General features: G+C 28.7%; 2 long non-coding RNA genes across 9 annotated transcripts; one reads left to right on the forward strand and one right to left on the reverse strand.

Annotated features, from left to right (window-relative positions):
- Positions 1 to 5,695: 5,695 nt before the first annotated feature.
- On the reverse strand, positions 5,696 to 7,129 carry LOC128394772 (uncharacterized). The gene is made up of 2 exons (XR_008326457.1): positions 6,635 to 7,129; positions 5,696 to 6,495 (listed from the first exon to the last, which is right to left on the reverse strand). It is a non-coding gene; the product is annotated as an uncharacterized LOC128394772 (long non-coding RNA).
- Positions 7,130 to 8,898: 1,769 nt separating this feature from the next.
- LOC128394717 (uncharacterized) lies at positions 8,899 to 16,452 on the forward strand. Of its 8 annotated transcripts, none has more exons than XR_008326449.1 (9): positions 8,899 to 9,679; positions 9,758 to 9,890; positions 9,990 to 10,100; positions 10,214 to 10,264; positions 10,632 to 10,717; positions 10,852 to 11,128; positions 11,391 to 11,619; positions 11,881 to 14,134; positions 14,508 to 16,452. It is a non-coding gene; the product is annotated as an uncharacterized LOC128394717 (long non-coding RNA). The 8 variants fall into 8 exon arrangements; XR_008326446.1 differs by lacking the exon at positions 10,214 to 10,264 and having other exon boundaries at positions 8,904 to 9,679; positions 11,881 to 13,901; positions 14,002 to 14,134; positions 14,508 to 16,451; XR_008326448.1 differs by lacking the exon at positions 10,214 to 10,264 and having other exon boundaries at positions 8,905 to 9,679; positions 11,881 to 13,901; positions 14,106 to 14,134; positions 14,508 to 16,450.
- The last annotated feature ends 1,792 nt before the right edge of the window (positions 16,453 to 18,244 follow it).

Raw genomic sequence — 18,244 nt, forward strand, 5'->3', positions numbered from 1 at the left:
TTTTTTTTTCGTGCTTTTCTTAACTGGATAAGTGCCAAAGTGTTATTAGTACAATTGATATCATTTAGAATTATTTATCTGCTTTTCTTTACGCTGATTGATGATATTTGATAATAAATTGTTGTCAATTGTTGTTGCTGCAAATTGTTTCAATGTCACTCAAAACAATTTGTATCATTATCGTTTATGTTTACATGAGGTACGTTTGTTAGTATGAGAGTGAGACTTGAAAAGTAAGAAAAAAAGTTTCAAATTCTGATGGTATTTCCGTTTTCATTGAACCGGCAAATGATGATGATGTTGATGATAATCAAGGTGAGAGAGAGAGAGAGAGATGTTGAAGATGAAAATGAAGATGAACAAAAAATTAGTAAATTGTAGCTTTTTACTTTCTGATTGAGAAGTAAAAATCTTTGGCAATATAATGAAACATCATTATCTTCATTTTTTGTTCATCATCCTCATCACCTTGTCAATCAACTTATCGACCATCATAACCATGATGATGATGATGATGATGATGATAATCTTTATCAATCAAATTATAAATGAAAACCAACATCACTGATTGAACCTTTAACCTAACCTTGTAAAGGTAACATAATTATCAATAATATTATCAACTGTTGACCAACATGATGATAGTGATGAAGATAAAAGATGATTAGATGATGATGATCACCTGGGTGTGTTAACCTTCATTTAGAAAATCTCTCTCTCTCTCTCTCTCTCTCTCACTTTTACCTGGATCTATCGTTGTAACGATAATGATTAGTATAATCATGATGCAACAAAATACTATTAGTGAATTGCAAATGATTCAAAAACGTGTTTACTTATAAAATATATTATTTTGATTCGTTGTTGTTTATAATGATAATGATTATAATAATAGTTGAAAATGATTAGTTGTTATTAGTTAAGATGAAATATCAGCTTGAGTTAATGTTGTTAACACAACATGATAATCAACATGATCATTTTTAAAGTTTATCTAATAAGATATAAATTATAGCCTTTTCATTTTTCACTCCCAATGATAATTTCGGATTCTGTACTGATAATGATGATGAGGATAATGATCAGGATGATACTGATGATGATAATCACGTCGTTTATGTCAAAACAAACCTTGATGGTAATATAATGTTATTGTAAATTACCTTTAATTATTATCATTAGATGTGTATTAGCTTGATAAAATCATTAGAATCCAATTGAATTTGTTGACTGTAATCATGATTATAATCAAGATGGATTAGTTAATTTGATCCCGATTCGAGATTAGATTTAAAAACTTTTAGGTCTGAGAAACAAACCTCGTTTTCGGTATCGAGAAGGACAGTTTTTTATTTCGAAATTTTCAATATTTAAAACAAAAGTATCGTTAAGATGACCAGAGTTCACTTGTTTCTTGACCACTAAACTTCATAAAGCTTAAAAAGATAGACGTTCAAGTCCATAAATCCGTCTAATGAAATCCCATGTGGATTCCAAGAAACTAAAGGCCAAGTCTTTATGTAGCGATCGCTATTACCATTAGAGAGAGGCTTCTTTGTGTACCCTTTTTCTAGCTTTGCTCTCTCTCTCTCTTTTTCTCTCTCGATGTTACTCTTTTACGCTGGACCGCTATTGTCATCGGAGAGGTCATAAAGAGACCTTTTCTGTGGTCAGTTTTTTGGCGACTTTAGGATTTTATGAACAGTTTTAAATGCTCTCAATGTACTAACCAGTTTCTCTGAATGGGTTAACTGATGAAATTTTCCTGGTCTTTTACTAATCTACGTGATCATCATTAACCTCGAATGGAGTTGATTAGTAATTAAGTAAATTATCGTATTATTAAATGACAGTGTTAAAGAGATCCAATGAAAGTTGAACAATTGAAAGATTGATTAACCTAAATTTTTTTCTTCACTTTTCCCCTGATTCTGATTCTGAATTGATTTATATCTACTCCATGTTAACGATAATATAAAAGTTGATTGATGATCCTTTGATATGACAGATAAGCTTTGACTCTAATGGCTCGATCTATTATATTATTTTGCTTTACCTCTGGTTACATAGACAGTGAGAGAGAGAGAGCATGATGATGATGATGATGAAAGATCGAAGGTATAAAGAGAAAGGGAGAGGGAGAGAGAGAGAGAGAGAGGAAAAGTGATCCATCAAAAGACATAAACAACAACATTAGCATGAGAAAACATCAAACTGATAAAAGTGATAATAAAAGGTTGAGTTAACAAGAGAATCAAATTCAAACTTTATTCAAATTAACGAAATAATAATTTATTTTAATAATCATGATGATTAATCAAATTGTCAATTCGAACAATTAATAAAATCATGTCTTTTTTTTACAATCGAACAAAAAAATACTCAAAACTTTTGTCAACGAATTTTGAAAAAAAAGCTTCCATTCGAAACTTTTATAAATTATCATAAAACTTTTCTTCTAATCGATAATAATAATAATAATCTCTACCTCTCGATTAATATTCACTAAATCCAATCTTAATCTCTAAACCATCACTAATCTCAAGGTTATAAAATATATATTATATTTCCATTGATTCCCTTATTATAACAACAACAGAAAATTAACTTCTAATTGAATGATATCGTGATTAAGGTGAAGCAAAAGAAGAAAAAAGTTCTAAGATAATAAATGATAATCCAATGGAACTGGAGGTTTACCTGAACTCTAAAGGTAAAAATGATAAAGTAAAAAGGTGCGTGATGTTGATAAGACAATCTGACAAGTGAAATGATGATAATGATAAACGAAGCAAATCAGTTTGTGTCTAAATCTATTAACAGTTTCTATCAACAATTAAGGAAACAATTTAAACTAATTTAACTTTCGACTGATGGTCATCGTACTTATATAAATCTCTTGACAAGGTAAAGTGATAAATGAATATCATCATCATCATCATCATCAGGATAATACATTAATTGAATATTAAACTTGATAACAGATTCAATTCAATTGTAATTCGTTTGATTAAAGATCAGATTGTTGTTTAAATTATATGATGGATAATTATCACAATGGGAATAATTGAAAAACGAAACAGAATATGTAACAATTTAGTTAATTGTTAATATCTACTATTGATTGTTGTTATTATTAAATGACCATTGAAAGTATTGTAATCATTGGGAAAGAAGTAAATTTTATCATAATAAATATTAGATTGTAATTAAATATCGTTATTCAATTTATACCATTTATAATCATCAATCATTCAGATTAGATGGATCACTTTTCTTGGATTATTATTTATTTAATCATCTTGATAATTATCTTAATCATTATTATTACTATCAACTTGTTTTAATCATCATTCCAGAGCTTTAATCATAATCAACTTAATATTCTTGATTGTTGTTAAATTGTGAATGTTAAATCATCAAATGTTGAGAGATTGAGAAAATCAAAATTCAGGTCAATTCTCATCAATAGATTACAATTAACTGTTTATATTAATATTTAATATTATTACAATTAACCTTAATCATTAATTAAAAATAGATTGTTACATGTTTAACTTTCACAAAGTTTCCTGATTATCGTTGAAGGAAACTAAAAAGTTAATTGTTACCAATCAATTATCCTATTAAATTACACACACACATCATTCAATCAAATTATTATTAGGATGATCAAAGGATATTACAATGTGTCAATAATCAATAGTTAATTGTTATGGTAATTACAGAAAATTAAATATTGTCAACAATCATGTCAAATAATTAAATACACTTAAAAGGTAATCAGTTTGATTATCATTAATTAAATACAATCTTGATGATTAGCTTAAGGTGAAAGAATGAGATTAATAAATTATGATATATTTATGTGCCCACAATTAACTAATTTATATATAATATAAAAACTTTAATCCAGTTTAATTATCAAAAAAAAAAGAAGAAAATTATTCACGTGATAATTAAATGTTAATTGTAAATAAATACAAGTGATATCGCCTGAGGCAATTCTTGAGCTTTGGTGTTTTGAGTGAGTAAAGTGAAGTAAAAAAAAAAGTAATCATTGAATTAATAAAATGCGTTAAAAGTTGCTAATTGTTAGCGATTTGTTATCAGTTTGATAATTAACTTATTTCAATTTCTGTTGATCAGGGTGATTAACATTAAGATGATTTAAATTAAATTGTCATTAGGAAGTGTGAGAAGAAGCTGAAAAATGAGATAAATTGAAATCAGGGTAACAGCAATTAAGAAATTGGGAAGAGAGGAAAAAAAAACGATTCTGACAAAAATGTTCTGGCAAAGATAAAGATGCTGATGATGAGGATGATAATGATTAAGATGATGGAGATGATGATGATGATGATCAATTGCAAGTTGTCAAAGACAATTTTGATTCGGTATTTTATCGTCATTATATTTGACAGGAGATCATAAATCACATAGGAAAATGTTTACTATCAACAAGAACATGAAGAAAAGGCAAAAAACAGGTTACATTTTAAGTGAAAAAATAATCACATTTTACTTGTGAAAGTCACTCAAAGTCACTTTTTTCATCATCCTCATCATCTTCATCATCATCGATATCATCATTATCATTATCATCCTCATCATCTCAATCTCTCTCTCTCTCTCTCTCATTTTCTTTGCTTTGTTTTCACTTCTCGCATCTTTTTTTTTATATTTTTTTCATTTCGCGCTAAAAATTAGGTTAATATGTTACAATTTATTCATTGCGCTTAATTGTAATTTAATTATAATGAAATAATAATCAACTTAAAGAGCAATTTAAATTGGATTAAAATGATCAGTTTGTTTTTACTTTTTTATTAGTTTGGAAAAGTAATCATTTTTTTCCAGTTAATTGTTGCTTTTTAAGCTCAAATTTTATTACTTTTTTATTAGTTTATGTTCATTGATTAAAGTGAATAAAATTCAGATATTAATAATCAAACTGATTCAACTGAATTAATTATTATCACTAAATTTCAGTCAATTTTTTAAGTACCTTTTTTTTTTGCCTCCGCACAGGTAATCAAGAAAAATTTTTCAACGACTGAAGGTTGATCATTATTAAGCTTTCCTTTTAGATATATAATCATGATGAATAATCGTTATTACCATGATTAGTTTTCATAATTTATGATAATTTTAATTGATTGATTATCAATTGTAATTAGCATTTTTCTTTTCATTCAGTTTCTCTGGTTGTGATTTTTTTTCTTCTTCTTTTTTCTTCAGTTGTTTGTTATTTTCCAATATTACGTTTATCATCCGATGGATTTTTTTTCTTTCGGTTTTGGTAAAATATTTACACAACTCAAACTGACGCTTTTGTGCTAATGTGTTTATATTAGATTATTATTGCTTCTATTAGACTGTGAAACGATAATCGGCATCATCATCATCATCGGCAGTTAAGGAATGAGCAAAGTTATAAGGAGTTGAGTTGTTGCTTTTCTCTAGACAGATAAATGGCCTGTAAAATAAGAGGAAAGGAGAGAGAGAGAGAGAGAGAGAGAGAGAGAGAGAGAGAGAGGCCCAAGGGCGCTTGATTGATGTCCAAAGCAATATCTCGATGGTCCATGTAAGGTCTCGCTCTTTTTGTGTGTATAAGTGTATGTTGAGCTGTTTTGTTAGAGATAAAACAGCAAAGTAAAAATAAGCAACCGCAAATTATGTTTTGAGGCCCATGTTTGAAACCATCAATTATCATCAATAGCTCTCCACCTCCGACCTTTTTGTTATGCTTTTGATTCCTCTATTTTTTTCCTTTGATTTGCTTGTTGCTTGCTGATTTATCAATGGATGAGCATGATGATGATGAGAAAGAAACAACGAAATGATGTGATCCACAGGAAGCAAACAATTGTAGGCAAAGACCAAAGATGAAATTGATCAAAATTCTGCCTTTCTCCTACATCCATACTTGTCTTCTTCCCTGATGAGATGATATCTTTAGTGGGTTTTGTTTTACATCTAAATGGTATGTGTTGTAAAGGTGACAAACGATAAATATCCGTATGTATCTGGGTTGTTTGTCCGATGTGAAAAGAGAAGAAAAAAAAACTTCAACGGGAGCTAAAGGGCCGATAAATTTCATCCGTACCAGAGTAGAAAAGTACCTTTATTAAGGATAACTTTAAGGTTTTCATCTTCTCTTATCATCCTTCAAACTGCTTTGTTAAATTTTCTCTCCTGCCTCCATTTCTCTCTCTCTCTCTCCAGTTTCTTGTAATGATGATGATGAGGATGATAATATTGATGATTATCACTGTGAAAACGGAAAAGAAAAGAAATTTAACTTTAACTGTTATCAGGTTAGATGTCTAAACGACTCTGTGGTAAGGTCAATGTAAACACCTCATGTGGTGTCAATGGTGCTTTTAATCACCAAGACTCCCTGGGCCTACAAGGAGAATGATAAAGTACCACAGCTCAACTATTAGGTTATGACCATTGTTATGATACCAAAACAAGAAAAACCATTGAAAGCTACAAAAATAGAAGAAGGAGAAGGAGAAAGATGATGATGAAGATAAAAAAAGAGAAGAGAAAAAAAAATAAGTAGGGAGAAAAAAACATAATAAAGAAAAAATGATTTGTGATGATTCTTTATATTCTCATCTCTTACCTTGATTTACATGTTTAGCCTTCTCCATAACAATCAAACACCATTTTCCATATGACAATTTGACGCCTTCTCCAAAACGATCAATAACATTTAACCCAGCAAATAAGAATAGACCAGCAAAGGTAAACCAAGAAAAGGTAAATCATTCTTAGTAAATTGTTGGAGACATGGAAAAGAAAACAATTTAACAATCAAAATAAATTAACAGATTAAAACTGAAACCACAAAAATTTGAAATTTTTTTTTTCTTCTATCACACTGACATCTAGTGTCTTCTTTAGTCATAACTTGATTTCGATTCTTTTTTTTTGATTTTGTTGAATTTTTTTTCAATCGAAATTTAATCAACTCTTCAAAATGGATTAACTGGTTTTCCATCGTAATTCACTGATCAAATAGTTAATTGTTACGAGTTACAAGTTGAAGAAATTTAATAATAACAGTTAACATTTTATATGGCAATCAAATTGTGTTTACTTTTGATCAAGTTAAATACCAACAACAACAATTTACTTTTTACAACAAGTTAAATCAAATACGAAAAGTTTGAGTAAATAATAAGACTAATTGTTACAATAAACAACGTTAAATTAACGATAATAATAACAATTAAATTTTCCTATTTTTCGGCTTCTCAAAATCAAATTAATAAAGTAACTAATATAATAAAATTAAGGGTAAATAACAATTAACTCAAGTATAATATTGATAATATATATAAAAAAAAACTACTGATTAAAGTGTTGATAAACTAATTTGTTGATTGTCACCTAATAATAATTAATCAATGATTATTAAGAATCATATAACAATTAATATTATCAATATTGATGTAAATACAATTAGTTTTTTTTTGGTTTGTTTGACTGTAATGACAATTACAACTCAATGATTAGCGGTTGATTATTTACAATTATTAAGCGATTTGTTTAGTTTAATCAATGGATTAAAATTAATTTAGTGAACGATATTATTGATTATCATGATAATGATAATGATAATCAATAATTTTGATGAAGGAAAAGTAATAATAGTTAATAGTAAATTGATGATCATCAAGAAAGTGATTAGAAAGATGATAAATGAAGTGACTTGTGATCTCAATTTATCTTCTCACTTCAGAATTGTTCATTTTATCATTATCATGAAGATGATGATGATAATTTCATGATATTTATTATTTATCATCATCAAAAGAAAAGAGAGTAAAGAAAGAAAGAAAGAAAGAGAGAGAGAAAAATTCATCAACTTATCATGAATTTCATGATAATATAAATGAAATTAATATCATATTGAACTTAAATCGTTAACAACATTTATCTTAAATTATTGGGAACAATTAATCAAACGATATGACAAATTGATTTTGATTATTTAACAATTTTCAAGTTAATTAATTTAATTAACTTCCTATTTGAAGTTTTAATGTTTTTCCTTGATATTTTAATTAATCTTTAATTGTTATCATCATCATCATCATCATCTAATTAACATTTGGAATAACAATAAGTTTAAAGTAATAGAAACAAATTGTTTGCAAGTAATTAACGTTGAAGGAATTAATTACAACTAAGTGATAGAAATCAAGTTAATTATAACTTGGAAAAGTTGATGATGACAGAGAGAAAGTGAGAGAGAATTAAATTGATTGCAAAGTTACATAATTTAATCGTTTCTACCTCATCATCATCATCATCATCTAATAATACACTTGTAATAACAGTAAAGGACAATGTTAACCACTATCATCACCCACAATTCATCCTCATCCTCATCTCTTTTTTCATCTTCATCTATTCATCATCTTCCTCATCCTCATCATCAACTTGATCCTTTATTTTTTGCTTTTATGTACATTTTAGATGCCAAGTATTTGGTAAGCAATTAATCTTAACTCAGCATCTTTCAAAGGGATGATGAGGATGAGAGAGAGAGAGAGAGAGAGAGAGAGAGAGAGAGAGAGAGAGAGAGAGATTATAAATCATGTCAAGTCGTCCATCATCCTTTTTAACAAAAGATCATTTCTCTTTCTCTTTTCTCTTCATCCATCTTTTTTTCATTCTCCTTTTACTTCTCATCATCAACATCATCATCAACATCATCATCATCCTTCATCATTTTCTTTTCTTCATTCCGAGTCATTAAATTCCATCGGAAACACTGGTAAACCTTCATCATCATCTTCTTCTGTATATCATCATTTTCATCATCATCAACATTTCCATCTTCATCTTTATCTCCATCTTCTTTTTCATAACAGTAATAATTTCACCACGTTAGATAAACTGATGACTTTTCGCATCCTCATTGGAAGACATGAAGATGTGACAAACAATAAACGCCTTTTTCTTTTCTCCTCATCTTCATCTTCATCATTTTCTTCATCATTTATCGTTTGTTAAATTTGGCGCTTTTCGTTTTTCTCATTAACATTCAATCAACTCATTCTCTTTGTCTCTTAATTGTTTATTTGTCTTCTCATTGTTAATTCTTGTATAAAGTTAATTGTCACATACATTTAATTATATAGATTTTCTTTCTCGTTTTTCCAGGCTAATTCATTAATAGAATCTCATTGTTTTTATTTTATTTCTGTGTAATTAGTTAAAATCTGTTTACTTGGGTTTACCCTTTTTACCACAAGAAAACATCTAATTGTTGCTATTTGTTTATTGAGCCTTTTCTATGTTTTCTAATACCTTTATGTAGTTAACTTTTATTTTCTTGCTTAATTTAGTAAATTAAATTACTACAAGATATGTGTCATGTTTATCTCCTATCATCCCATCCTTGATCTTCCTCTTTTCTGTTTTTGGCTTATCTTTACCTTCATCTCAGGCCTAAGCTTTTTCCCTCTTTTTTTGTCTCTTATGCGTATTTACATTACCTTGTAATACTTTTCTAATCATCTTTCTATAATATTTTTATTTCAGATTGTCAACTCTTTCTTTTCCCAATACAATGTACTATATTACTCTGGTTCCATGTCCCCCCTGTGAGTTTTGGTGCATTTGGTGTATAAATATAATTTTATCTTACTCAATGGTAACAGTAAACAACATGATCTATTTTTCCCCTTTATCAACAATGTTGATGATCTTTTCTTTTTCCCTTCTCTCTTAGCCCCAATGGACGATTGAATGGAAAACTACGATCTGAAAAATCAGCTCTGATGCCGATATGAGCTCCATCAATCAATCACCTGACTGACAATCCATGACAATTCCAGGACAATAGGAATTGCTAAGATTTTCATGTAGCTTTTTTCTTTCCCTTAGTCTTAACTTTATACACTCTTTATCTTCATCTTCTCTCTCTTTCTCTTTCTCTCTTTATCTTCTTCTCTCTTGTACAGTTCATCGATCCAGAACCATCATCAATTGACGGACTCCAAGTATATTGAAGATTGAAATCATTTAACCAATCCATGCCTGTGATTATTTCACCTAACATAACGATCTACAAAGTAAGCTGGGAGTTATCGCTCTCTATATATAAACACAATCAAATGATTTGGTCAACTCGATTATACTTTGATTTACTTACTTATCTATTTTTTTTACTCTCTTACTTTTCCAGCCTATTCTTGGAAATGGTTTAACAGACATTAGCTTACATCCTTACAATTGAGTTGATTTATTTCATTTGATAGATTAATAAACTGTCAACAACAAGCCAATGTTATCAACTGACAATATGTTATCAATCAAAGTCAATCTATTTAACCTTACGATGGAACCTCTATCATCATTATCCAATCAAAATGTTGAAAATTATCAATCTATTCGTTATTATCCTCTCTCTCTCTCTCTCTCTCTCTCTCTCTCTCTCTCTCTCTCTCTCTCTCTCTCTCTCTCTCTATTCTGACCTAATCATTTTCTTTGCTGTTAATATATTAATTTTTCTCTTACAATATTAGCTTGTTGGTTGAAGTTTAATTGCAATATAATTACAGTCTAATGAACCTTCAATTTTTTTTCTCCTCTTCTCTTCACAGATTTCAATTTGCAATCAAATTGCTTGTTGATTGTTGTGACGGAAAACAAAGTCAACAGTTGTACTCACAGAATTCAAACTATTCTGGTAAGTTAATCGTAAGAAAAATAAGAAAAATTTTTCTCATTCATTCCTAAATCATATATACGATATATTGTTTCACTCTTGATTGATTCTTGTTTTTGTTTTATTTTCTATTTCTTTTTATTTTGTTTTGACAGAAATTTAAAGAATCTTGATCACATTAAATCCACTTTTTGGTGATAAATTGTTTGGAGTTTATCCATTAAAAAAAACGTTAATTGATTTCATTAATTACTTTGGATGCGAGAGTTAAATACCAATAAGTTACTGACCCATTAAGATTTGGATGCTCTCTCTCTCCCTTTTCTGATTGATTATCATTACTTTAATCATCGCCTACACTAAGTCATGATACACTTTTAGATGATCAATAATCATTTGATGATAAAAATGAATTAACTCAATTAGCAAACAGTAAGTATTTCACTGATTTGGACTTGATTAACTTGCTAGGATTAACATTTACACAAGAGGAAAATCCAATTGTACTAAGTGCTAATTGTAGCAATTATCATAACCGGACACACATTAAATCCTACATGAGATAATCTAACAATTTGCTAACCATTACATTATTATTGTTATTATGATCTCACAAAAAAAAGAAACCTAATCATCTGAATTTATTTAGGTTAATGATGATAATCAATTTGTCACTTCTATCTCTTGATTTCAGATTCAACTTGACGATAATATTCATTAACTAATCTCGCTGATAACTGAGGAAAATGTTATAACAAAATGCCGAAGATATAATAACAATGTTATCAATACAAATGACCAACGATGACCTGATGAAACAATGGACCAGCAAAGGAAAATTAAATCCAACGAAAGGATAAACTTGTTATTTGATTAATCGAGATGACAAAGATGATTAGATTGTCGTAACAACTTATCATTCAGTAAGATTATCCATTGATACTTTTATACCTCAATCTTTAAATGAGATACTTGAATCTATTCTACATAATCTTAAATAGAATACGAGTATTATTTTCTTCTTATATTTAAATCGATTGATTAATTCCTTTTAAATACTCTATTCTTACTCCATTATGAGCTTTATAATATATTGTATCAATCCTTTTGGATTTGAGTTACTTATCTTTGATTGTTATGATAACTATGGTTTTTACTTTCTTTCCCTCTATCATTATTTGTAGTTATTGTTATCATCATTGGTACACGTCAATGTCACTCTTGAGTCTCTATCATCATAATCATGAGCAATAACAAAACAAGAACAAGAAAGAAAAATGTAGAAGCAAATCCTAGGATAATCCAGTTGAGCTTAAGCCGATAAACGGAATTAGTTGACGAGAAACAATCAACTTCAAAGAAGATGAAAAAAAAACTGAAAGAAATTATCATCCATAAGCGTTTATCAACAATCAACGAAACTTCAATTCCTCCTCCATTGTGTATATTTAAAGGTTGACGGTTTGATTGGCAAAAGATTGTTTTTCCGAGTGTAATGTTGTGACAATACAAAACATCCTCATCCTCCTTTTCATCATACCTTCTCCTCTTACATCTCTCTCTCTCTCTCTCTCTCTCCCTCCCTCTTTCTGTCTCATCATGTCTCTTGTTCGTGCTGTGAAATTCATTGTACTTTATGACGGAAATTACCTGGTTACTTTATCCTCGCACACACACAGACAGAGTTTTGTTGAACGTTTAAGATAACATGAGTTTTAAGCTTCTTAAGCCACTAGGAAGTAAAGAAGAAAAAGACAAGAGTAGATGATAATGATGAAGATGATGATAAACAGACAGATTAAAACACTTCTAAAAACTAGGGATTAGATTGACAACTCTACAGTAATAAGGTACAGTTAGTGGAAGAAAAAAAAAGATTGTGGTGTAGTGTTAATTTAGTGAAACCTAATAATCAAGTTTACCTTATAATCCGTTTTCTTTTCTAAGAGTTTACTTGTCATTCAAAGTGTTTTATCTTGAGACGCCTACTGATGTCTTATCCTCTCTCTCTCTCTCTCTCTCTCTCTCTCTCTCTCTCTCTCTCTCTCTCTCTCTCTCTCTCTCTCTCTCTCTCTCTCCTTTGTAAGTTTGACACTAGACAGAAAAGACAATCCGAAAAAGACAAGAGTTATCAGTTCCACAGGAGAGATTGTTACAAGAGATTTGTGATTCTCTTGATTCAAGGATGAGGATGGATTAGAAGTGAATTTGAAACAAGAATCAAGATAAAGACACCAATCTAAGTTACAAAGAAAATCCATCATGTTTTCATCTTACCTTTTCCATGTTTGAGAGAAGAAGAAAATGTCAACAATACACAAAATAATTAAGGTTAATTAAGTTTAGATTCATTATGATTCTTTCATGATATTGTTCATTTCATGTTCACCTATGTTATTATCATTGTTGTTGTTGTTGTTGATTCCATCATGATGATAATCGTTACTTTAATTTATTCTTGTTTCTTCCTGATAATTGACCTTGACTACTTTTCATGATTAGATTGATTTTGTTTTACTTTCTCTTGATCGTTTTTGTAAATATTGATGCTAATCATCATCATTAAGTTATTTTCAATTATGATTGATTATCCAAACATAATTTCTTGTGATTAGTTATCTTCCTTTAATCATCAACTATTATAATTCAGATTTACTCTCATTCTCTCTATACACCAGTTCGAAATCTTGTAATCTAAATGATGGATCGATTTAATTGTTCCAATGATTTAACATGATTAGGATAACTTTCTCTCTCTCTCTCACTCACTCTCATAAATTATTCTCTATGATGGATTATTGTTCTAATTCTAATTTAGTTGATGTTTATTATTGTTGTCTAATTTGTCCCACTCAGATTTTTCCTTTCATCTCCTAATCCGTCTTTCCTTAATCCAATGATTAGTAAATTATGGCTTAAAATTGATTCAATTTTTGGATTGTATTACAATTTGAATTGAATTACCATTTGATAATCTATTTTATTTATAACAGTTAAATGTCGTTGGGTAAAAATGTTTCACAATGAACATGACAAGAATGATGAATGATGTTTACACATGAAGATGAAAATTTGATGCTAATGATGACGAAAAGATGATGATAAACAAAGTGTTAAATACCTTTAAGAATCATAAAGAGGGATGAGAGAGAAATCGTGAAAAAAAGTGTCGCTTAAATGAGTCGATCATTTAAAAAGATAACAGGTAATAATTGTAAAAGAAAAAGAAATTGATGATGTTGTGATGATGGCGAAATGTTGACCACATCCATCTTAATTTCTCTCTCTCTTTCTCTTTTGACCAGTTCTCTTGTTTTCTTCTCTTGTCAAACTAACTTATCATCTTTTTCTCTTCATCATCATCATCTTAACTTCTATACACATTGAACAACAATGATGTTCACACCAGGAAAGTGATAGATTCATTGTTTTTTCCAGGTAACCCTTAGCTTTCTGATGATCCATTTTAACTCATACGTTTACTTTTAAAAAATTGATTGTCATGAGTATGAAAAAGTGGAAGCAAAAACTTGATGGTTTCAGTTGCGAAACTGTTTTCTTGATGATATTGATGATAATGGTGATGGAAGTTGTTGCAGTTTAACAGATTATTGATTGTTGACTGTAGATAGTCTCATCCATCAAGATTAGAATTTGAAATCGATCAATGTCCTCGGTCAAACAGATTCTAATGGTTTGTCTCTCTCATGAGGCGAACTTTTTTTTTCTCTTCATCTTCTTTTCTCTTCTACTTATCTTCTAATTTTCGTTTTCTTTTCTTTTTCTCTCTCTCTCTCTCTTTCTCCTACAGGCATAAGAGAATCTCCATCTCCATCCTCATCTTTATCATCATCTTGATCATCTTCTTCTTTTATATTCAATTGGATGCAAATGATCAACACCATTCGAAACGTTTTTCTCCTTCTTTGTTGATGATCAGCACTCACATTCTGATTGTGTTAATTGTGTTGATTTGGTTTGCTGATATTTTGTAACTTAATTGTTGTTGTAAATCATTTTGGAAAGTGTTTAATGTGCTAAGCTGATTATTTGATTTGTTTTCGTTGATTGATTCTTATTAGATAATAATAATAAGGTGATTTAGAATTGACAATATTAATGATACATTATAATGAATTGTTAAGTTAATGATATATTGAAATCAATTGATTTTCATCATTAGCTAACAATCAATCAAATGTATTTAGTTTTTTTGCCGCTGCTTTGGTATAAAAGTTAATCACAAAATTGAATATCATTCAATTTATTCAATTTATGAAATCTATTAATTCAATTGTAATTTCTGTTAATCTAATGATAATAATAATATAAGATTGTGTTTCTAAAATAATTAAGGGAAATTAAAGTTAATCAGCTTTTAACAATGATTATTATCATTACGATTTTGATTTAATAATAGTTAATTAAATTTCATTTTAAAATCTGATTGATTTGAGGGGGGAAAATGAATCAAATTAAATTTCAACTACTGATTAACCAGGGAAATTAAGATGAAAATTGAAAAGATGATTATAATCATCATCATCATTGAAGATTAATCCTTAATCATCAATTGTCAAGATTATCACTTTCCAAGAGATTAACTATTTTTTTTTCAATCAAAACGATATCAACAAGGATTAATGTCAATCATAATTGTTACCTGGCAGTTAAATCATTTAATTAATAATCAATTGTTTGCCAATGATAATCATCAACTAAATTGTTCAATATTTTAAATCGTACGATTTTTTTTTCAAGGCTTATTAATTGTTAATCTAATTTGTGTCGTTAAATTGATTTGTTATTTGTTGATTTAATTAACTTGTTAAGACAAGGATTTACCAAGTTAATTGAATTAATAGTTACAATTAAAAGCATTTTTCAAGGTAATTAAATTGTTACGGATTGAGAAGCAAAAGTAACAAGTTTAATTGTGAACCGAACGATTAAACGAATGATTAATTTATACAAATTAATTTAAATTGTTAATTGTTTTTCTGGTGTAACTGATTACCTGGTGAATTGAAGGTTAACTGAATTAAGGGTTTTGTTTCAGGTGAAGTTGATAAATATTTATGGAGAGATGAAGATGAAGATTAGGATGAGGATGAAGATGAGGATAAAAATGAAGTGGAAGATGATTAGGATGATGATGATGATGAAAAAATCAGCGGGAAGTTGTCAAAAAACGTGTTAACGTGTCAATATGATGAAAGGAAATAAGGTTGAGCATTTAACATGTTTAATTGTTGTTTATTTTATCAATCAACTTGTGCAATTAAAGCTGTTGATTGTTGATTAGAACCGCAATCAAATAATAACAAAGGTAAATTATCACAGGTAAAAGTTAACTTTACTTAGGACAAAATTTAACCTTCTCATCACTTGTAGTAATTAGTTAAATACAGAATAATAATAATATTAATAGAAATACAAATTGATTGAAATTCAATTTTTTTACGTTAATTTTGATTCATTAATTTTTTCAATTTTCATTCATCATTTTGACAAGAAAATTTTTCCATTTTTTTTTATCGCTCAGAAAATAAAAACATGATAAATGTAATTAACATGATGATATAATGATAGTTAACTGAATAATAATCAAACTGTCAACATAATTGTGTTGAAATTACAATTAAAGTTTGATAGGTAAGTAAACAAAAGGTAAGTACTTTTTAACACCTTAGCACCTTTAAAATGTTCAGGTAACCAAATGAAAGATGAAGGCGTTGGATGATGAAAATAATAATAAGGATGATAATGTTTTCATGATGATGAAAATGATGAGTAAATCAAATAAAAAATGATGAAGGTGATTTATCTGACAAGAAGGATGAACCTGAATCACACCTTGTTACTAAATGTGAAGTGCTGATGATGATGATGATGATGATTGAATAATAACAAATGAGAAAAGTAAAACATGTTATAATCATTTTCATGGTAAATCAATTTACTCATTTGTTAAAGGTAAAATTAATGAGTAAATTAAAAAAATTCAAGGAAATTGATGAAGATGAAGTATGAATGATAAATTTATTATCATCTTAACTGCATCATATTAACCATGTTCATCTTGAACATCATTATCTTCATCATCATCATCATCATCATCATCTTATTAGCTAATTTTTAATCTAATTGACTGAATAACCATTCAATTTTTATGAAAAGGATGAAGATGATGATAAAATGATGACCACCCACTGGTCGAAAGCATCTTCAGTATCCTTCATCGTTAGATAATCAATTGATCATCATCATCATCATCATCATCTCGGTGTGATTTATCATCATGTAAATATGACTTGTGAACTTTTCATTTCACTTTTAACTAATCAACTATTAAATTTATAGTCTCAAGTTTTCAGGTAAAATCAACAGATTATAAATTGTGATGAAGATTAAATAATCATCAACCATTGACCATTACCATTGGATGATGATAAATGTAATTTAACTTTTCTCGTTTTAATCAAATTAAAAGGTTAACTAATAATAATGAAAAATTTGCTAACAATTTACTTGGTAATTGAAGATATTAACACTGCGTGATTAAAGTAATGATCATCATGCTACCAACATGATGCTAGTAAATAAATAATCTGACAAGTGACATTTTGCTTCTGTATAATAAAGATAAGCAAGATGATGATGATGATGATGATGATAATGATAATGATAGTGATGATATTGCATGATCAGAGAAGATAAAAAAGATGAAATTGAAAAAAAAGTATCGAAAGTCATCCTTGATGTTTTTCTCAGGTTAAAGGTCATTGGTTATTTAATGTCACAGTGAAGATGATAATGATGATAATAATGATGAAGATAATGATAATGATGATAAAGCATATGTTGATGACAAGTAAGATACATAGAGAGAGAGAGAGAGAGAGAGAGAGAGAGAGAGAGAGATTAATGGAGGCAAGATGTCAAAAAAGGAGGAGGAAGATTGAAAAAAAGATGAAGATGAAATGGAGACAAAAAAGTGCAGTAAATGATGATGATGATAATGATGATAATATATAAACACAGTTTGCATCAATGGATAATAGTTATCTTCATCATCTCCATCATCTTTATCATTCCCTTGTTATTGTTATCAATTTATTTTCCTTTTCATTTCCTTTTCCACTTTTCTATTGCTTCTGTTATCCAGTGTACTTTTTTTAATGATATTATCCATCAACTTGATCCAATTTATATGTAATAACTTATTCTCTTGTTATTAATATACTTGATACCCACAAATCAATTGAATTTCCTCTTATTATACATTTATTGTTATAAATACCAAGATGATATTCGAGGCTTTATTGTTTGGTAACTGTTATTGTGGTTACAGGGTGACAATTCAATTTTAATCACCAACCATTATTTAAAACGGTGACTTTTCCCGCGTCATTGTTATCAATTAGATCAGTTTTCCTTTCAATTTGATTCAGTTTTCTAAATCACATTATTAAATATAATCATTAAGGAGTTTTGCCACAATGAGTGTCTCAATAGAATAGCTAATTACCGTAAATTGGAAACAAG

The sequence above is a fragment of the Panonychus citri genome, unplaced genomic scaffold (assembly GCF_014898815.1).
Source record: "Panonychus citri isolate SS breed McGregor unplaced genomic scaffold, ASM1489881v1 Contig00140, whole genome shotgun sequence".
In the NCBI taxonomy this organism is placed as follows: domain Eukaryota; kingdom Metazoa; phylum Arthropoda; class Arachnida; order Trombidiformes; family Tetranychidae; genus Panonychus; species Panonychus citri.